At 46.0% G+C, this 20,634-nt stretch overlaps 1 protein-coding gene across 6 annotated transcripts in view; it reads right to left on the bottom strand.

Annotated features, from left to right (window-relative positions):
* Positions 1-20,634, bottom strand: part of IGSF11 (immunoglobulin superfamily member 11) — a 95,789-nt gene that overhangs the window by 8,460 nt on the left and 66,695 nt on the right. The gene's annotated exons all lie outside the window — the stretch shown is intronic.

The raw sequence follows: 20,634 nt of genomic DNA, 5'->3' as shown, positions 1-20,634 counted from the left end.
AGAGTATTGCTAACACCAGGACGTAGTCTGAGGACTGCCCTATTCTCTTGCTGACTTCAGGAAGAGCTGCTGGCAAAGTTTTCATTTCACCTTTACTAAAGGTGAAATGCTCCTTGAAAAAGAATATGGTTCCAGATGAACTCTGAAGAAATCGAACAGGCTAGTTTCTGAGAAAAAGCTGAGCGTTCGCTCACACGTGTCTGTTGGGATCCTTCTCAGCCTGTCTAGTGGAGAAATGAGGCACTCAGAGCCTGGAAGCACTGAGCTTCAGATTCTATAGATCCAAAGTTAGCAGCATCTGAACAGGCTGTGATGAGTTCATGGATTTGGACTGAGTGCTCTGGAGGGACCTTGTACATCCTACACAGGGACCTTGCAGATCCTCAGCAACTTTCTCCAGACTTCCCAACTCCATTCCTTCCTCCCCAACTGCTACCCCTAAAGCTTCAGGTAGTTCTGGGAGAAATGCTTCAAAATAGAACCAGACAAAATGACAACTTAAATCTCTGAGTGAAATTCATGAGTTTCTTGTCAGAAAATAGAAGTCTGACTTTCCTCACAGGCTTGCAACATGTTTAAAAATATGGAACATTTTGGAAATTCCTAGGGAAACAGTTTGGCTCTGGTTCTAAAATCCGAAGGAATTAGGTGCTTGGACACAGAACAGCTGGTGAGAGCTTAATCCATCAATCTCCTATGAAAGGCTGTCAGCAGCAAGCAGAAGTAAATTATTTGAAGGCCCAGTAAAAAGCATGACCTTTATTACAAGGCATCTGCCTTCCAGTTGCTTCTGTGGTCAACAGTTTGGACTCCTGAGCTCCTTATGGCAAGCCAGGCAGTTGCAGTAGCCCAAAGACCAGAAACGAGATATCTCTTACTGAGCACGACTTCAGCAAGAGATCTTCTCTTCAAGCCTACCTTGGCATGACTACTCATCAAGTCCTATCACCATCCTTGCGCTAAGCAGTGTGCAGGGAGACACAGTAATTTGGGCGTTTATTAGATTTACACCCTCTAACGTGGAGCTGAAAACTCTTCTGCCATCTTCAGCGTAATTTTTATGAGATGCTCCCCATGACAGGAAAACCTGCCCCTAGCTTCTCATCTGATTTGGAATAGCAAATTATGTTCTTCAGCCCCATTCCTCCACTTTCCTCGCCATGCAATACCTATAGGTTCAAGTTCTTGTAATTCAGGAAAAGTAGTACTTAAGCGTGAGTATTCACTAACAGCAAATTTTCTGGAAAAGTTTGTTTTTGCAAATTTGGCTTAGTTTCAATCATTCAATCACCATGATGATGTGATTTTCAAACCTAATCACCCTCCCACCACGCCAAATATTTGCTATTAGTTGATTGTAAACATCCTGCAGAATAATAAAAATAATTAAATAGAGCATGCATAATTTCCTCTCTGTAAAAATAATTCTCAAGACATTTGAGAATATCCCAATGTGCTTATGAACCATTTCAAAACAGAAAGAAAGCACGTATTATCCCCTTTTCTCTTCCAGTGATCCACTGTCACCCTGTAGCAGCCTTCAGAACCCATAATCGTCCTCCCTACTCCCCCCTTCCAAAGCACCACAGCATTCAGATTAAACTGAGTGACACGGAGTTGTTTCTGTGAGGGGGGAAAACTAAGGAATAGATGAGGTTTCTGTCCATTTCTCTTGCCAAGGGAACTGCTTTGAACCTGGGCTTGCAAGACAAGCAACCTCCTGACACCACGCTGTCCTGTCTCTGCCTTGTTGAAGCACTGGGCAAGGCAGCTCCTTAGGCTTGCCTGTGCCTCATGCATCCCAGGGCCTGTCAGCTGCTCTTTGGCCCAGGATGCACACGAGGCAGGCAGCACTTAAAGACAAGGACTCATTTTGTTAAGCTAAGTGGCACCTGTGGGGAAAACACATACAACCGCTTCTGACAAGTAAGCTTAACCAAGGCGACAGGGGAGGCAGGAGACAAAATGTAGTCAAAGTCCTCTTCCACCAGCATAAACAGGGAGGTGTGCTAACACAGCACCGGGGCCAGGGGGAGGCATTATTACAGTGCAGCTCCTCTCCCAAGGAGACAGCTGAAAGAGAAAAGATCAAATCCTCTTCAGGGGCTTCAATGTCTGTCTTCTCAGACTACTAGGAAATGTGATGTGGTTACACATGCACTTGTCTGTCTACTGCATCCTTCCACACCAATACTCATGGCCCAAAACACAGGTGGCTGCACACAAAGACACATGCACACGACAGCCACTGTGCTCAGGAAGACACCTAGGAGGAAAACTGAACCAAACATTACTTATTTAAGCATTTCATATTTAGGAGTTGCAAGAAATGTGGTTTTGCATTAATGTAATAGGAAGAAGCCAGGGGAGAGAGGGAGGAAGAGATTTCAAATTTAGCATAAGTACTGGGATAAGGGTTTTTCAATGCAGCCTAAGGAATGAAAGCTTAAATTCCCTTGTGTAGATATAAATGCAAATATAGATATATGCACAAACATACAGCCCAGCCTAGTAAGTCAAATTACACATAAGAGGTGAGAAAAATCAAGCAAAAAATGTTGTAAAAGGTCTCTTTCTGACAAGGTACATAATCCTGATCTTTTCTAAGCATTCAGAGAAGTTTAATAACTTGTAAGAGGCAGCAAGAATCAATCGCCACCAAATCTTCTTTTTCTACTAGAGCTGAATTACGACGGCCATTACGCCCTCTCCTGTATGTGCAATCTCTTCCTTACTCCGTAATTAAGCACCCCTGTAAGCAGCATGCCTGGAGGTAGAGAAGGGTACATACACCACTGTCAGCAGGAGGAGGAGTGGGCCTTTCCTGTACGTAGGATACTTTGATCTTAGCTTGATTCTGCACACAGCTTTCTCCTTTGATCCTGATGCTCCGAGCTCCCATCACTAATTAGAACAGATGCTCCATTTTTGTGTCCCCTATCTATCAGGGAACCAGCCAGCAGAACAATGTTTTGGCTGCGAAGCCTCTTTTAGAGCATCTCCATTTTCCCATGACCAAGTAATTATTCTGGCAACAGATCACTTCAATTTCATTTTTGATGGGGCACTATTGCTTTTCCAAGCAGCACACTTTGCTACCTTCCCAGCACGTAGTTCATGTAGGTAGTTCATACAGCATGACACAAGCCTGTAGGGCCCAGACCCACAACCAGCATTTTCCTCCCTACTGGGTACGAGGAAGAGACAGATGCCACCACATTTGCTACCTCCCCTAGAAGGTTTGCAAGCCTGACAGGCTTCAGAATATACCAGACACAGCAAAGATCAAAGACATGGGCACTTTGACTCATTTTAAGAGGATTGAAAATGTTCTCAGCTCCCATTCATTGCCACACCTCTCTGCCAGAGTTCACCAGCAGGACCAGCAAATCAACACAGCTGACAGCTTAGCGAGCAAAACGAGGACTTCCATCATCACCACTTCACACCAAGAGGCCAGTCTGTAACATGAACAGCTGACGCACCACCACCAGTCGGTATCACCGTGATGGCAGTTGGTCACAGTCCACAGGGGACTCAGAGGCTCTCTACTGAAAGCACCATGGTTATGCTGTTGAAGCACAAGGGCACCTTCCCTTTTACTGCAAGATCATCCCCAGCATGTTTTTTCCAGAGGCAGCTGTACTCAGCAAGGTGTCTGGGTACTGCTGGATGGGTTGGAGTATCATGGTTGGAGTAGAGTGCAGAAAGAGGGCCTTTCCCTACTGTATTTATTTTAAGAATGTTGACCTCCCAGGACCACAGGGAAGAAAAAATAATTAGGGGGAAAAAAAAAAAAAAGGAAAAAAAAAAAGGTTTCTTTGGAAGGTCATTCATACCATGAAACCAAGCTCTTGCCCCGCCTTGCCTTCTGGAGGACTCTCTCTGCTTTGCAAGTACCCTCAAGAACTGTTGGCAAGTCAGCAGCATTTGGCACCTGCTAGCAGCGACCTCCTGAGAGTCAGCGGCACAGGAGGCTGGGCTAGCATGACTTCGCAAACACAGAGGCCAGGGTACAGGTTCACTCCACAGTGCTGGCAAGGCAGGGAAGCAAATGGCCAGGGGAAAAAGAAGTGAGGGAGGTGTGAAAGGGATGAAAGAAAACCCCTCAGCTTCATGTGTTCAGCATCTCCAAATCTCCAGGGAAAATATGCAGAAATATGTGTGGCTGGGGAGAGAACAAGAATAAGCTTCAAGCTGTATCAGCTTGCATCTAAAACACAGGGAAAAGCTCCCCCCGTCCCAGTGCAATTAACGATCCTGTTGCCATGTGCTGGGGAAGATGCCTTTGGCAGTATGACATTTTGGGTCCCTCGTTAGAGAGGCAAAGATGAGGTCACTCAAAAGTTTCAAGAGCAGGGTAGGAACACAGCGTTTGGTCTGGCGACTGCAGGCAACAGAGGGAGAAACTGCAGAGCAGTCTTTTTCCTGAGACGAAAGGAAAACACAAGTCACCCTGCCTTTGGCCTGCCTCACATCTCTGAGTTTGGGACCAAAGCTGCCCTCTATGTAGAAGAAACATCTCCCACCCCAGACGAGCTGACTGAACTCACAGAGCAACGCAGCAAAACCCCAGCCTAGGAAGGTGTGACACACTGCTGGAGAAGTCCTTAACAGATGCAGGGAGCACTTCTGTCGTAGGACCTTCTTGTGCAGCAACCATTCAAAAGCCCCTGAAGGGGTTTGACTCACAGTTTCAAGCGCTAATGACATTGAAGGGCAACAAAGAAACTGAAGAAACATTTCCCCCACTGACAATCCCTTTTATCTTGTGAGGGAGCAATTACATGGCCTGGAAGTGATCTCTGGAAAGGAAATGGTGGTCCTTTGCAAGCTGAAAAAGTTGTTTCAGCTCCACAAGACTCACCAGGGCTGGAAAAGGGCACCCCAGTACCAGCCTAGAGCATCAGGGATAATACAAAGGGAAGAAGATGGATGCTTACAGTGAGCGCAAAACATTCACAGCATCCAAACAGGCTGCTCAACCAGTTGCCTGAACACTGGTTTTGCCCATTCTCACTAGGGGCTGAGCATACTCCTGTCATTCCAGATGTGATACACTTGCTAGCTCAGAGTCCATCTAACCAAAAGCAGTATTTATCCAGCCTGGTGTCTGGAGACAGCTTGCAATAGATCAGATACAGGACAGAGGCAGCATAGTACAGCTCCTCCTCAAGACACAATCAACACCCCCTAAGCTACTCATAGTGGCAGCTTGTCCAATTTATTCATTACAGACCCAGATGCTGTAGCGTACAGCATGGTTTAGCAGTCAAGGCCAGCACTCTGCAGCCCCTGCTTTCTTTTAACAAACATATCTCTCACCGGTGGTGCTTCTGGGCCCTGTCCTTCCATCACCTCAACGTAGCCATGCAAGCCACACTACCAGCCTTGTCCTTCCCCCTCTCTCTGTCGAGCTCTTTCCCCGTGTTCTTCACTATCCTCATCATGGTGATGGACAAATACATAGCTCAGAGCTAAAAGGTGAAGCTTTAGTCAGCCAAAGCTTGGCTATATTGTTCTCTGAAACAGCTGCATCAGCCACGGAATATCTCAGCCACTGGACCAAGAATTTACTGGGACTAAAAAAATGGAAAACTGTCACATCCAACATCATTTTAGAGCTAAACCTCTGTAATACAGGTGTTAAATCTACACCAACACTAACGTTTACTCTTAGGTCTATATAGTGTCACTCTGCCAAATGGAGGTCAAAAGCCAAGTAAACCTCTAAGCACCTTTATCCATGGAGAAACCATCAGACACAACTGGTGGTATCTAACATTCTCTCCAGCACAAAGCCTTCCAAGTAAACAGACACATTTTACGCCAGTAAGAGTAATCTTGGGCTTGCTGCTCAGCTGGTGGGATATGTGGGTTAGCAGACACTAATCCAGGGAGAAATCACAGTGTCAGGGTCTTGAACTGGAGCCCTGCAGTGTTTCTCGCTGAGCGCTCTGCCAGCTGATTGCAGACATTGGCTACCTGTAAATCTGTGCTGATACACTGACCCTGCTCCCTTATCATTTATAATCTCATCCGTACTAGACAAAAAGATAGCAGTGAGACTTGCTGCTGACCCACTCTGCTCTGGTCTCAGCTGTTGGCCTTGCAAACTGTGATCTCCACTGCCACTGCCATCTCCCTTTTTAAAAACAGGTCTTTCTCTGAAGGCCAGCTGGAAGGGGGATTTCAAACAGCTGTCTGAGATAACATGGAGCATATCTCCCTGTCTCTGACCTCACTGACCTGCAGCCATAGGGAAGATGAAAGTTGGGCAAAGAAAGGGCAGGAAAGCTTTCAGCTATGCATACTTCAAGAATGGTGTCATTTCACTCCCATGTCCTTGTCAGAGGAGCTGGAGTAGCTTTTAAGGGGGAGAAAAGGGTCTCTCTTAACACACGCAGCTGAAAATCACTGAGGAATTTGACTCCTTCCTTGTTTCTGCCACAGACTCCCTGGGTCCTGGTGAGCAAGTCACTCTGCTCCAGGTGTCTTCAGAGGGCCCCTTTTAGCATGAGATCCTCATTTGCCCAGGCTTAGACCTCCAGGAATGGGTTTGCTGAACTGCTGACCATTCAAACCTGCCATGGAAATCAAAAGCCTTTGTGATCTCCATGTAGCAGGGATTGCATTATGCTTAGCTCTGTGTAACCTCAGTGATGCTCTTCCAACAGTCCTTAGTCCTTGTGCTTAATTAGTCACAGACTTGACATGCAAGTGGCTTTCAAATTGTGAGAAGAGCATAGTGACAGAGCAGCTTGCTAATGTATAAAGTGAAAACAAGAACAAATTTGTTTTAGAGGTGATAGCCAGGTCAGGAGCCAAATGACCCAAGTGGTCCTTTCCAATTCTGGGCTCCAGCTGTGCTCTCTCAGCACTGCCTGCCCTTCTGCATCTCCATCCAGCCTGTCTGGAGCTGCTGGGAGAAACACTTTCTCTGCACCTTCTGCTAACTGGGATGGTTGTTCTGCATTTCTGCTGCTAAGGATGCAGTATGCATACAAGTTAGCCATAATAAATAAATAAATAAATAAATAATAATAATAAAAAAACTAACACCACTAAAAACCCCTGCATTATATTATAGCAAGATTATAAAAATAGGAAGAGACATTGATAGGAACAAAAATAGCATCTTAAATGACATTAGCTAGGATAAAACTAATCAATTGCTGTGCTCTGGGGCATGTGTTAATCCCCTCTCCGTGGTATAGTATTGCACAATTAGGTACATTATGGAAGGTTTAACACCTCCCTCCAATGCATGCGGCATTGGCCGAAAACAGACTGCTGCGATCTGAGCTGGCAGTCCTTGAATTCACAGCCTTTGCAGAAGATTCAAGGAGCAGCTGCACTACTGAGGTCAGGGAATTTTTTCCTTTAGCAGGTGATCAAGACCAGAGGGGATGAGGAACTCATTCAAGTGATCATTCATTGTTCCCCTGATGAGATGGAACGGGCAGGAAAACCTAATTCCGCCCAGTCTGTGGGACATTCGGTGCCAACTTTGCCCATTCCTGGCTGTGCCCAGCACTGAAGACATCTATGATTCTTCTACAAACCTGAGACTAGCAAACACAGTCCCTCCTCCTTCACCCCTAGTCCTGTGATGGATCAGCTCTGGGGAATCCTGTTGCATTAACTTAAGACATCATCATCCCCTGCTGTTTGCCTTGCCACTCAGAACAAGGTTATTGCCCAAAAAGCAGTGAAAGCAAAAAGGAAGCTGTGCCTCCATCTCATAGGCAGGCATTAATTAGCATAATCTGCTGAGGAAGGTGTAAGGACGGGACAGCTCGCTTTGCTGTGAGAGGAAAAAGCTGCGTTGCAGATGCACTCTCCTGTTCTGCTGACTGCTACAGTGGAGGCATCATCCAATGGTAAAAGGATGTCTAGGGACAGGAACATTTTAAATGTCCATTTTAAATGTGCATGCCCAGTTACTCAATGAACTGTCTAGCTGCAGTCTTTAGCTGAAGTGATTTGGGAAAAAAAAAAAAAAAAAAAATGTCAAAAGTCCATGCAAGCACATCTGAGGTGGGAAGCCCTGGTTGAGTTTGCAGAGAGCCTGCAACAGCAGCTGTGAGCTGCAGACCTTCCCATGCAACCAGCTCAGATGCCAACAAAAGCCTTCCACATCCCTCATCTTCACTATCTCACTGCTAGTCACAGCACATGGGAATGAAAATTTTACATTTTGCAGTAAAGACTTGCATCTATGCTTCCTAAAACGGAGAAAAGGCACCGTGATGACAGAGCACTGGAGACAGAAACTGGGTTCATCTTGAAGCAGGTCGCAAAACCTCACAGGAGCCAGCCCTTAACATTTGGGAAGCACTGCCATGGCCAGTCACTGCTGAAATCGCCCCCTAAGCATCCCCACAGATATCGGCACAGCACCTGCGGCCAGCTGAGCCTACAGCATGCAAAGCACAGGGTGAGCGAAGCTGCATGGGATGAGACGAGAACTGTATGAAACTTGCTTACCCCAGAGCGCGAGTCTAATTACAGCTCTTCCCTGAATCTAAAAGCAAAAATAGCCTTGAGCCCCCCCCCTCCCCGTCCCTTCTCCCTGCTAATATTCTCCCAGCGCAGCCCAGTCAGCAGAGATGTGTCGCGCTGCGGATCGGTGCCAAGTGCTGGCAACAGCACGTGACATTGCTGACACAGCAAAGTGGCCTCCTTCGGGAGAAGGTATCCACCGGTGCCTCTGCAAGAGAAATGTATCTGCTTCTGAGACAGGGGAACAGAGAGTCAGGGCTAGGAAGCTGAAATTAAAACAGGTCGGAGAAACGCCGCTAAGACACTCGCTCCTATTTTCTGTTTGCCGAGCCATAAAATATACATTAACGGCCCAGCAGCTTTGTAAATGATTTATGGTCAAAAGAATAAATTTCTTCCCCTTCTCCCAGTTAAAAAAAGAAAGAAAGAAAGAAAAAAAAAATAAAAGGCAGCACAATGATGAACTGCTTAATAAGGGAAAACAACTTGAGGTTTAAATATGCTCAATGGTATGCTGAGTGGTAAGGACAGAGCCCATAATGAAAAAGATTAAGGGCCAGTAAGGGGAGCTGGCCCAGGGGAAAGCAGGATGGATGGGTGGGCAGGCTGGAAAACGTGACTTGTGTGTGGTGGGGAAAGGCTGGAGGGCAGGGTGCAGCTGCATAGGAAAAGAGGTGGGGAATGGGGATGGAGAACAGGCTCATCAGTGACTTTTAACACTGCTCATAAACACCTCCCAGGATACAGAGAGTTTTCCTGTCTTCTCTCCTCCACCTCCTGCCCCGGTAACAGGGGAAATGTCATTGAAATATAGACTGCAAATTCCAGAGCGGCTTTTTCACCTGCCCTGACACAAACACCAGTAGGTCTAACTCCAGCGCAGATACTCCCAAGCTACAGTTCAACTTTTACCTAAAGCACCAAGAGCTGTGTGCATCCTCCCCCAGAAGGAGGAAGAACAGACAGAAAGGGGACGGCACCTCCTGTATTAGCCACAGGGAGGGTGAAGGTGAAGAGACATGCTGACACATGGCTCCCTCCCTACAGACGCTGCTGACATCTTCTTGGGGTCCTCCAGGAAAATTGGGTGTGAAACCCAGGCCTTGGTGCTGCTGCTGCATCTTCCAGAAATCATAACGCAGCAAGATAACAGGAGCACTCCAAGGAGATGGGATTTCCTAAGTGAGAGAGCTTTCATGCAGCCCAAGGAGGAGAGCAAAAGCTGAGGTGGATCATCTGGAGAGGCACAAGAACAGCCCCAGAAGGGAGTTGTTGAGAGAGAGAGTGATGCAGGACTGTGTTGGGAGTGTGGGAGCCGATATTGGGGTTAAGCAAGAGCAGAAGACCATGAGTGGTGAGGTCTGGGGGTCGGAAGCAACTCCCCAAGAAATGGCCCCACATCTCAGAGCCAAACGCAGGGCACCTTCCCTAGTGCTTCCCAAGGGACCCATCTTAATGCTGGCCCCTGGGAGAGTTATGAATGGAATGAATATCAGGGAAAGTATCTGGTCCAGCAACCCACAACCTTTGGCTAAAGCAATCCAAGAAATTGGTTATCTGCTTTCTATGAGTTCTGTGTCTCATGTAGGAAATACTCTCAGCCTGTGGAGTACACAAGTTTTGCAAGCAACAGGACAGCCAGCAGACATTCTTTGATATTCACTGTGCCTATGAGCTCCCCTAATTTTTTTCCTGCTCCATGACTTAGCTGCAAGTCCTTTTTCACCTGTCCTGATGTCCACATGGCCAGCACAGTACTGACAGAGCTGGGGCTGCTCAGCCAGACTCCGATGCCCAGGCTGGTTTGGTATGTCCTAGCAATTCCACTTAAGGCAGTTAAGTCACTGGGAACACAATGTTTAAAAATCAAGCACGTTTAAGTATCTTGCCAAATTGGGGCTTAGTTGTATTTGCACCCATTTCGATAACAAAACTCCTGTAGCCCACTGGTAGGAGAGAGAACCTTTAAGTGAGAACACATACAACCACAGTACAACTTCTCTGTCTCATACCTGATTCTGCAAACGAGCCTGATATAGGCAGGAAAGCAAAATTTTCAGTCTCTGAAGAAGTCAGACTGAAACTGACTTCCATGAGAATGGTCGAAGACGTAAGACTTCCATATCTTAAACTTTATTAATCCTAAACTGCTTTGGAAATAAAATTATTAAAAACAAACAAATAGAAAATGAAAAAAAAAATGTATTTTTCATTTAAATTGAAAAGAAAATAAAAAACAAATTTGTCTTCTGATCTGGCAAATGTCAGGTCAGTAATTGAATGTTTCAGATTATGAGATGAGCTGTCTGAAAGAGGTTGTAAAAGGACAATTTTCCACTGGGAAAAGAGTTTTCATTAAAATCAAAATAGGTTGTAAGAATATCAACTTTGATGACATTTTCAGCGAGTGAAGACAAAATGAATTGCTTCAACTTTCCCATTTAATTACTGCAATATTGGCACGCTTCAATTCAATAAGGTAAAAACACTTTATTCCAATCCACTTAAACTTTTTCCAAATATTTAGATATTATATAAATTCTCACTTCTTATTATTTTATTCTCTGTACAGTGAATAAAACACAGTACAGTGTTATGCACACTCATGCAGTGCACTATGGCCTTCCATGTGAAGTGAATCTTTCACCAATGCAAATTTCCCGATTTCTGTTCCATCCACTAAAGAGCCTGTGCTCTCACTCCGATCTGAGACAAAACAAAGGGCATACTGGGACATCCCTGGAATAGATGACCAGTTTTTTTTAACCAGTTTTAGCTACAAGCAACTATGGCTCTGTCTTCGCATAGAAACATCCACAGCTCCTGGTGTTCCTCTGTGAAGTCTGATGCCAATGTTGCTTAAGTGCCAGGTGCCAGTGGATACTGGAAACAGGACCAATTGATAAAAATGTTCACGGTCAGATTAAAACAAATCTGCTATCTCTCTTCTCCAGTGCAGAAAGTTTCAGTGGTCACTCTAATGTACGCTAGCAGGTAAGGCACTGGAGCAGTTCAGAGAGCCTCCATTTTGCAGTGAGGACAATCGAGATGGAGTGAGGTTATAACTCACCTCAACACCACGCTGCAGGTCAATGGAGAGACACGAATAGGACTTTGTCTCCTGATTCATGGGTCTTGCTCTGTCTATTAATCATGCTCTCCAGCACCGTGCCAAGTATTAGTATTGATTTCAAATTAACACCCACATTTCTTATCACGGAGGGAACAAAACAGCCACGAAGGTTTGCTACGTTCAGCTCTGCTGGAGACCTACAGGATGATAAGAGCAAACACTTCCTGCAAGGGGCTTTGCTGCAAAGCAGTCCAGGCTGGACTCACACTCAGCACCATTCTCAAAGGAGTGCCAGATGCTCAAAAAAATGCTTCAAACCTCTTACAGAGGTTTTCAAAAAATGCAGAGCACTGTCATAACACGATTGAAACTCAGGAAAGAGGTTTCAGTGAATGCAGCTGCTGCTGCTACCATACATGACCACATGCCTCCCCACTTACCACCTTCTTTTCTTCAACCCTGGATGACCAAACCCCACTGATCTAATGCTTGTCCTCTCTTTTTCCCCTTAACCTGATATCCTAAATTCCCTTTTACAGGAGCTGCTAACTTCTGCAAACACAGAGCTGCTACAGGCTTCCCTTGTCTTTTAGAGTCAGAGTCTCAGGAAAACACTTTGTACATTTTCCCTCCATAACAGATGCAAGAAGCTGCTTATGCCCAAGCAGCAAAGTACACAACTGCTCTGAACTAAAAGACTTTTTTTTCCTGCACAGCTGGCTCAGTTTTTCACACAGATGTTGTCACTCCTGCCGAGTCTAAGAGCACACAAAGCAACATTAATATGGAAAAGCCCAATTGGACACTGCTTTAACAATGAGTTGAAGATTCCCCAAGCACAGCCGGGACGCTGGGTTTTCCCTTTTCTTTTTGCTTTAATGCACCCCAAGGGGGAGGGTGGGGGAGCAAAATAAAACAAAATCATAAGAAGCTACTGAAGCAAGTCTTAGCCTTTTGGGGGTAAATTCCCTTTTTGAAATTCAAAACACACATGTTAATCTTTAATGTTAAACCCCAGATTAAAAATTCATTCACAAATCTCATCGTTTGGAACACTTACAAGTCCATTGCATTATTAAAAGCTCAGAGCAGTGGTACTCCACATAACGAAGTCTCTCCGAATGCTTTCCTTTCTCTGGCAGCCAGGAGCAGGCACTCACTGCTGTCCCCGCTTATCCTTTCAGATAAGAGAAGCCTTTCTGTGGTTCCCAAGAGCTGTGAAAGGCTCATGCTGGGTACTTCCAGGTCCCGTTTCAAGGTATACCACTCACCCTGTGGTCCTGGGAAGCAAACCCTGTGCTGTTGGGAACGTGTGGGACACTTCAAAACAGCGCTTACTTGTTTCACAAAGGTTAGCAGCCATGCTAGGGCACAGCTTGGCTCCACCTGCCCAACAGTGCTTTTTGAAACCAGATCATATCCATAGGCATCAAAAATGTTGCTGCCTCAACCTTCCTCCAAGTGTCTTGGCAATACCTGGGAAGGACCAGCGCCAAATCATGCAGGTCAGCCCTGATGCCAAGTTTGCTGGGGCTTGCAAACACCCCCACTTTTAAACCAGCAATGTGGTGTGCACAGCCTGCATCATCTCCAAGGAAAGAAGCATGTGTGCAAGACACAGCTCGGGCTGCCACAGCTCACTGGTGCTTCTCTACCTTTTCCAAAGGACTCACTAAACTATTTTGCATCATGGAAGGAAGAATCATTCCCAAACTGTGGTGTGCCTCTTGCTACCAAGGTTCTCACCTAGAAACACATAGCACTAGGCAGAGAACTCAATTACCTTTTTGAGCTCCCTTCTTGTTTGCCTTATGGCTAGGGAGAGGGCACTAAGGGCTTAGGCTACTTGTATAGAGGTCCTGGGGATTTAAAAGTTGTTTTTCTGATTGATTGTTTTGCAGTCCCTTGCTCTGTTATGAGCTGCAGACTTAAAATGCTGCAGGAGGCTGAGAAGTAGGTTTCTCTCTCTAGACTATGTGGTACCACATCATTTACTTCAAGGGGTAAAATTATCCTTTTAAGAAACATTTTTGTGATGTGAAAAAGTACCGTATGAGATTGGATGAGTTGTGTCACATCATGCAATGGACAAGCCCAGTGTCATCAGACTCTATGCAGAACTGATGCAATCTTTTTACCTAGCTTGTCAACAGGGAGGAAAAAGAAAAAACAACACATAGAGAAGAGATTAAACATGTACAAATCACACTTATCTCTCCCTTGTTTATCATAACTTTTCCTACCATATTTGCTAATGGCAATAATAATAATCTCTGCAGAAGAATTATGCTTGGGCTTCTTGCCCAGATTCCCTTCTTGTTCACCAGGCAGGGAAGTCACTTTATTACTCGGTGACACCAAAACTTCACAGGAGGGGCCCCATTAAGATAAGTTTTGACAGCTTCCTATGGAAGATGCTGATAGCAAAAAGAAGAGTGATGGAGGAGAGCCTTTAACTTGGGAGGGAAAAAAAAGCAGTAAATCCCCACTATATTTGCAAGAGTGGAAAGTAAAGAAAGCAGCAATTATAAATGAACACGCAATGCAGCAGTCCTGCTCACAACATGGGTGTGTTTTCCCAGGGAAGGCAAGGAGCAATAAGGCCTGGTGACAAGGAGTTTCCCCAGGTGACTTGCTCATGCTTGTGCAGAGGTGGAAGCGAACCCTCACTCTCCAGAACCCAGCTCTGTAAGTCACGTTCCAGCTCATCCCTCCCTCCATAAATTCAGTCTTCTACTTTTAAACTCATGTGCCCATCAAGTCAGATTACAATTAAGACTCTGCAAATATGGCAAAATATATTCATGAACATCTGTTTGAATAATGAGCCTGAATTTGTTTCGACAGTGTTTGCCCGACCTGGTTTCCTTGCCTTCTGTGAGCGCTCACACCAGCATCCCCTGCTTGAAGACAATACTGCGTGAGGGAAAGGCTGCTGCAAAACACTTGTGGAAGCACAGAGATTACTTCAGCTGGTGGATGACTCCATAAAAAGCAGCTAAGATAAAGTCAGAAAGCAAACATGCACTGCACCAAAGCCTGGTCTACCAATGAAGACTCTAGATGTGGGTTTGAATATTGTTGGGCTCTACAGTTTGGACCTGTAGGGAGGAGATCTGCTGTTGTCATTTCTTTCCCACATGGAACATTCGACTGTGGTGATCCCTCACCTTGCCAGTGCTTCTGTGCCACTTGGGCAGCCAGTGGTGCTAAATCCTAAAACAGAAGCTCAGAAGATGTATTTTGAGGCTGCCACAGGTATGTCATTTATGTTCACAATAAACACAGGCCACAGGGAGGGAATTCATCTCTAACGGCAAGGTTGGCTGGCACAAGGCACTGCCCATCCAGAGGTTACCTTCAGCAAAGGAACAGCTTTTTACAACTGCTTGCCCAGCTCTCATTATTGTAGGACCTACTAATATGCATCTCTGCACTCATGTCACAAAATGTTAAAGTCTCTTCCCAACTCTAGGGAGGAGAAGATGCAGCATGGGAGGAGGCACTTCTGCTAGGCTGGAAGACAGCATCACTTCAGACAGCACATGCAGCATTAATGCATAAGCACGAAGGACAGATGAAGAAAACACAGCTGCTTCCAGGTAATGGAAGTCTAACAAATGAAAACAAGCTTCCATTATTCTGTTGGCATGAACATCACTGGCTGGAAGTAATTAAATGGTTTTGGTACATACTTTTTGGTCATGAGGAAGGATGTTGTTGTTTCCAAACCCCCACCGAACCCAAAACAAGGACTAGCAGTTAGGACTTCCCTAGCAGAGAGAGAAGAGCCTTGGGCATCTACTCACCTATCCTCTTTCTTTCAGCCCTCTCACACACCCTCAAAAATCTCCTCTCCAGTGCTGATGCTGCCAGCAAGACCCAAGAAGAGGTGATTTTCTGGGGCATGGTTGTGCCCAGCACTATAGCAATGCAGCTAACCAGGGCTGTAAGAAGCACAGGATGGGGCAGAGGGAGGGAGAAAAAAAAGTCACATCCCCAGGTTGAAGGGCATCATACAGATCTTCATTCCCAGGGTCCCGCACTCACTTTGGAGGACATACATCCAGCCCTGTACTGGGGCGGTGTGGGGAGAAGGGTGGCAGTATGCAGGCTCTCTGCCATGAGAACACCTTCCTCCCCTAGGCAGTGGAGTCAGGGTGCTCGCTAGGGCTGACAAGACCACGCAGCACCCATTCAGTGTTCTGCATCCTCCGAGAAGTGAAAAACAGGAGGTGGCAGTGTGGTTTTCCCCCCTGCTTTCTGGATGCTTGGGTTTCTGACAGGTTTCTCTGCGAGGGGCTACCCAAAAGCTCCACGGAGCTAGAGTGTCAAATGCTAGCACTCAGCACTTAATTTGTGGTGCAAATCCTGTCAAACCCAATTGCGTCTCTTTGCCCCTCCAAGGCATCCCAGGCCCCCTCCACTTCTGCGGGGGGGGCGAGGCTTTGAGGAATGGCCGACTGTGAAAGGCAGGATGCGCAGCGTATGCTCCAGCGGCAGCCGTGCCCCTCTCCTCCCAGCCACTGGCTGCACACAGAGTGGCCAGCAGGGAACACACGTTCATTAATTAAGGCTTCTGGAGTGTTTGAACACTCCACACATCATCACGGCAGGAGAAAAGAGTGATGGTATCAGTCAGCATCTGAGCAAGAATTGTTTGGGCTAAGGGACAAGGGAGATGCAGCCAGAGGTGCTGCTGGCTGGCTGGGAAGCATCCCAAAAGCACAGCACCCTCCATAGGGACCTACCATACTCATTTGTACCAGGCACAAAGGTACAAAAGGAGAAGGAGCCTTATAAGAGTTGGGATCAGGCAGGTTAAGTGGGAGCCCATAAAACACATCCCCCTGTGATAGGAGAAAGCCATCACTGTGGAGGAAGTAAGGTAGGGAATGAGATAGAGAGATACGTCAAAGGAAAAGAAGCAGAAGAACACAGAAAGCAAGACACCAGAAGATAACTATACTATGCTTTTAATTTGCATGTTAAAAACATTTCTCTTTACCCCACCAATCATCTTTGTTAGCAGCAAAATTCGCTGCAGGATTTCAGACTAACTTTCTAGCTACGACAGCAGCAAAGCTCTGAAAGACACTGCTCAGGGGAGTGTGTCTACCTGCGGCACTGCCTTGTCCTGCAAGGTTCCTTTCCTACCTTCCATGCAAATACCAGCACTTGTGGCTATTTATGTTCTCAGGAAAGCAGCAGTCTGGGAGGAGGCAAACTACAAGAGAGGAACACAAGAAATACAGGGATGGAGAGGAAAATGAGCAGAAAAGCAGATAACAGTTTTCCAGCACTGAACTTAGATTAAAAAAAAAAAAAAAAAAAGCATCAGAAAGGCTTTCCTTTCCTTCCTTTCTCTGCATCTTTCCCCACCCTTTTTCTTATTGTAAAAATTGAAACCAATGTCCAAAGAAATTAAAAACCACCTGTCCCACTTCTTTCTCCTACCCTGGCCATTTTCCATGGGAAGAAGGAAATGAAGAAAAGAACATAATGGGCACTTCTGTGAAGAACATTTATTAACAACAACCACAACGCCATTTTTCATCAACACATAGAAAGAAAAATTCAGACCAGCTCTGCACAACATACTGGAGACATAGGCTAGCCCCAAACCCACAAGTGTTTTTTTGTCCTCAGCAAAATGAAAACCGAGCCCCAGCATGAGTACGTGTCTGAACCAGGTTTAATCCAGCCAGTGCGGCTAAAACCAGCAGGGACACCATGCTGGGAAGGACATTGCATACTTTCCTGACAGCATCTCACAGCAAGACCTGTGCTACCATGTCCTCCCTCTGCCTCTTACTCATGCTGAACAGAGTGGAAGCAGCAGTGCCACCACACCCTCCTTTGCCCAGGCAAACAAAGCCCCAAAACGCACAGATTCAATGCTACAAGCTCATCCAGCAGGTAGCAGAGCCCCTGCTCCTGGCCAGGAGCAATAGAGCAGCTGATGTACACAGGGCTGCTGTCAAAGGCATACATCTCTGTGAGTTTTATTGGCTCTCTACCTCCTGTTTTCTGGGAGGGAGCCAAGATGCAGGAGTTCATGAGCTTGCTAGCTCAGCATTTCTGTCTCGCTGGCATGACGTCTGGACACAGCCTTCTGAGAAGTCTTGTGTCCGTTTGTTGGTTGCAGGGCCAATGCCCAACCCCAGGTCGTTCGAAGCTATTGCATCAAGGCTTACCTTACAGTATGGATCACAGGATCAGAACTCCAAGTCTGTTAGGGAAAGAAGCCTGTGAAAGACCTGCAGGGCAGAGCAGAGCCAGCTCCAGCAGCCACACAGACACCAGGCAGCTGCATTACAGCGCACCACTGTGGCTGGGGTGCAACAACATGAGAAGAATTGACACATCCTCAAATAGCTCAGTGCATCTGCTTGTGCTATCCTTTTAGCACACAGATGCATATAGAAGATGAATAAAGCATGAACAGGGAAATGGTGCTGTTTCCTCTGGATCTTCATCTATAGCAGATCAAGGGGAGCAGAGGCTGGTTCTCAATTTTCCTTCAACATGGTGGTCCAACATTAGGGAGCAGAAGAGGGGAACTGGCACAAGGACTTTTTCACGTGGAAGAGAAGATTGCATGGAGGAATCTTTGGCAAAATTGCTCCTTAATTCCCATTTGTGGCAAGTACTGCTGCACCCACAGGCAACAGCACTGTATTCCCCTCATGCCACCTGCCCCCCTCCTCCCCCCAAAAAAATATTTTGGCATAAAAATTTTCATCCACTGCTGCATTCTCCTCTTTATCCTTTTCTCAGCACAGGATGAAGAGTAATGACCTGAACCAACCCCAGCTTAAGACAATGGGTGTCTGGGTATTGCCTTCAACAGAATTTGGATTAATATGGGATTGGAAAATCTCCAGAATGAATGCAACTGTAATGCTGTTAAAACAGTGGCTCAAAGGTCAGATGTTCCTGAAGTTAAAGGTTTCCCTTGAAATTAAGTAAGCCACGTTGCACATCCTGCATTGCCTCTGATTATATCTTCGTAACAGAAAATGAAAGAAAATGCTGCATATCTGAGGACAAAACCCAGGACGCGTGTGCAAAACAAACGTTACGAGTACAAAGATGAAGCTATTCACCTCTTTCTTTATCCCCCAGCTGGTACTGATATCTTGTACACTGCAATGCTTTTTGTTCTTGTGCTTTTCTTGAAAAATTAATAAAGAAAAAATGTTAGAAGAAGACAGCACATGTAGAACAAATACTCCTCTGACAACAGCTATTCTACAACAACATAGCTCAGAGAGTAGCAAACCTGGCCTCAAGCTCAGCTATATGCACTTTTCAGCCTCCTTTCAAATTCACCAAAGGCCAGCCAGGAAAATAGCAAGGTGTGAAGGAATATGTCATTAACAGCATTATTAGTGACCCCTTCTCTCAGGGCTCTCTCACCCTACAGGTGATGTCTTTGTGCATATTATTATCCCAACTGCACAAAGAAAACAAACAAACAAAAAAGAAACTAAAGAAATTGAACCTCTCTCCAGTTCTAAACAGTGCACCCACTAAATTGTTACTGCTGACAATAATTACGTTTTTGGGTAAGAGATGTTAGCCAGAAGTCGAGTACCCCAGTTCACACTCCAGGCAGTGAGGGCTGGTGGCTTGGAGTAGTTCTTTCTCCAGTTGTGGTGATAATGCCCTGATAATGCCACCTCTCAGTGTGGTACCACAGCTTGTTCTGCAGCCTCTTGTGGTCGTAGGGGGAGATGGATAAAGTCCCGAGGGGAAGCAGGCAGCCACTATTTCCACTGCTCGCTCATGTTTTGGGAACTGCACATTTTTCCCAGTGCTTTCCAGGGAAATCCTGGCTATGTTCCGTTTTGCTTAGGCACAAGGCTATATTTAGGGATGCAAATAAACAGCTGAAAATCCATTTTTAATTTTCATTTAGATCTAGGATTTATATTTTACTTGTTAGTTTGCTTTAATCTCCCTGTGCTTCATTTCTCCCTGACTTTCACAGCAGGGAAGAAGAGGGACACGTGGAGGAGGGTGAGGAACAGGACCCAATGGGAGCAGTCATCACTGTAAGGTACTGAAAGAGGGAAGAGAGTGAGGGGGAAAGAGTATTGTTGACAGCATCTGATCCTCCGATTAATGTATTTCTAAGCGGATTAACTGAATCCAAACTGCTCTGTGCCAGGTTTCTTCCTAAGTTCCCCTCTCCCCCATGTAAACAAAGAGACATTTCCTCTGAGAAAACATCCAGCATGCTGACCAGAGCTCTGGCAATACTCCTGCCAGGCAACATGGGTCACAAGAGAAGAAAGGGGGCAGTTGTGGGTCGATGTCTTTATTTTTAAGCACAGTTTGTGCTTTCTTCCACCTCCTCAGGGCTTAGCATGACTCCTGACTTGTCCACCTTCAGGAAGCGTGGAAGGGTGGGGGTGATGTGGGATGATGAAAAGGCAATGGCTGGTGCTATTCTGGTCCAAAAGGCATATGGGAACTTGTAACCCTGTTACGCTTTGCTTATCCATAGCCACTCTCCACGGCACCCACACAAGGAGGAGGGAGAAAAGAGGTGGGTGAGAGCATCCCCAGAAGAGGTGGTGTGAACCACTGAACACAACTGACCTCCTCCTGCTCTGCCCCACCAACACCTTCACACTGACTCCATACAAGAAAGAAACATTGCTGTTTCAGTCCAGGGTGTTAGAGCATTTCCCAGTCACTAGCTGGCCAACCTCTCACAACCCCACATCACTGTCCCTGTTTTATAGATGGGGAAACTGAGCAGAAAATAGACTTTCCCAAGATCATGGGGCAGGTCAGTGGGAGAGCCACTTTCTAGGTTACATCTTTGTAGGTCACAAGATTTAAGCATCTTTCTAGGTCGTGAGATCAGCCTTGGCTGACTAGGTCTTCTCTAATGAGACTCCAAATTTAGACTCCAAGTTTATGTTTCTGGACCTCCTGAAGCAACCCCTCTATCTCCAGCTTTGCTCCCTGGGGGTGTGTGTGCCATCCCTGCTAGCAACATCCACAGTGGTCACAGGACATTCCTGCCTGTCTACCACACT

Source organism: Oxyura jamaicensis, chromosome 1 (genome assembly GCF_011077185.1).
Source record: "Oxyura jamaicensis isolate SHBP4307 breed ruddy duck chromosome 1, BPBGC_Ojam_1.0, whole genome shotgun sequence".
Taxonomy (NCBI): Eukaryota; Metazoa; Chordata; class Aves; order Anseriformes; family Anatidae; genus Oxyura; species Oxyura jamaicensis.
The sequence above is the reverse complement of the archived record's forward strand: the minus strand, read 5'-3'. Positions and strand labels throughout refer to the sequence as shown.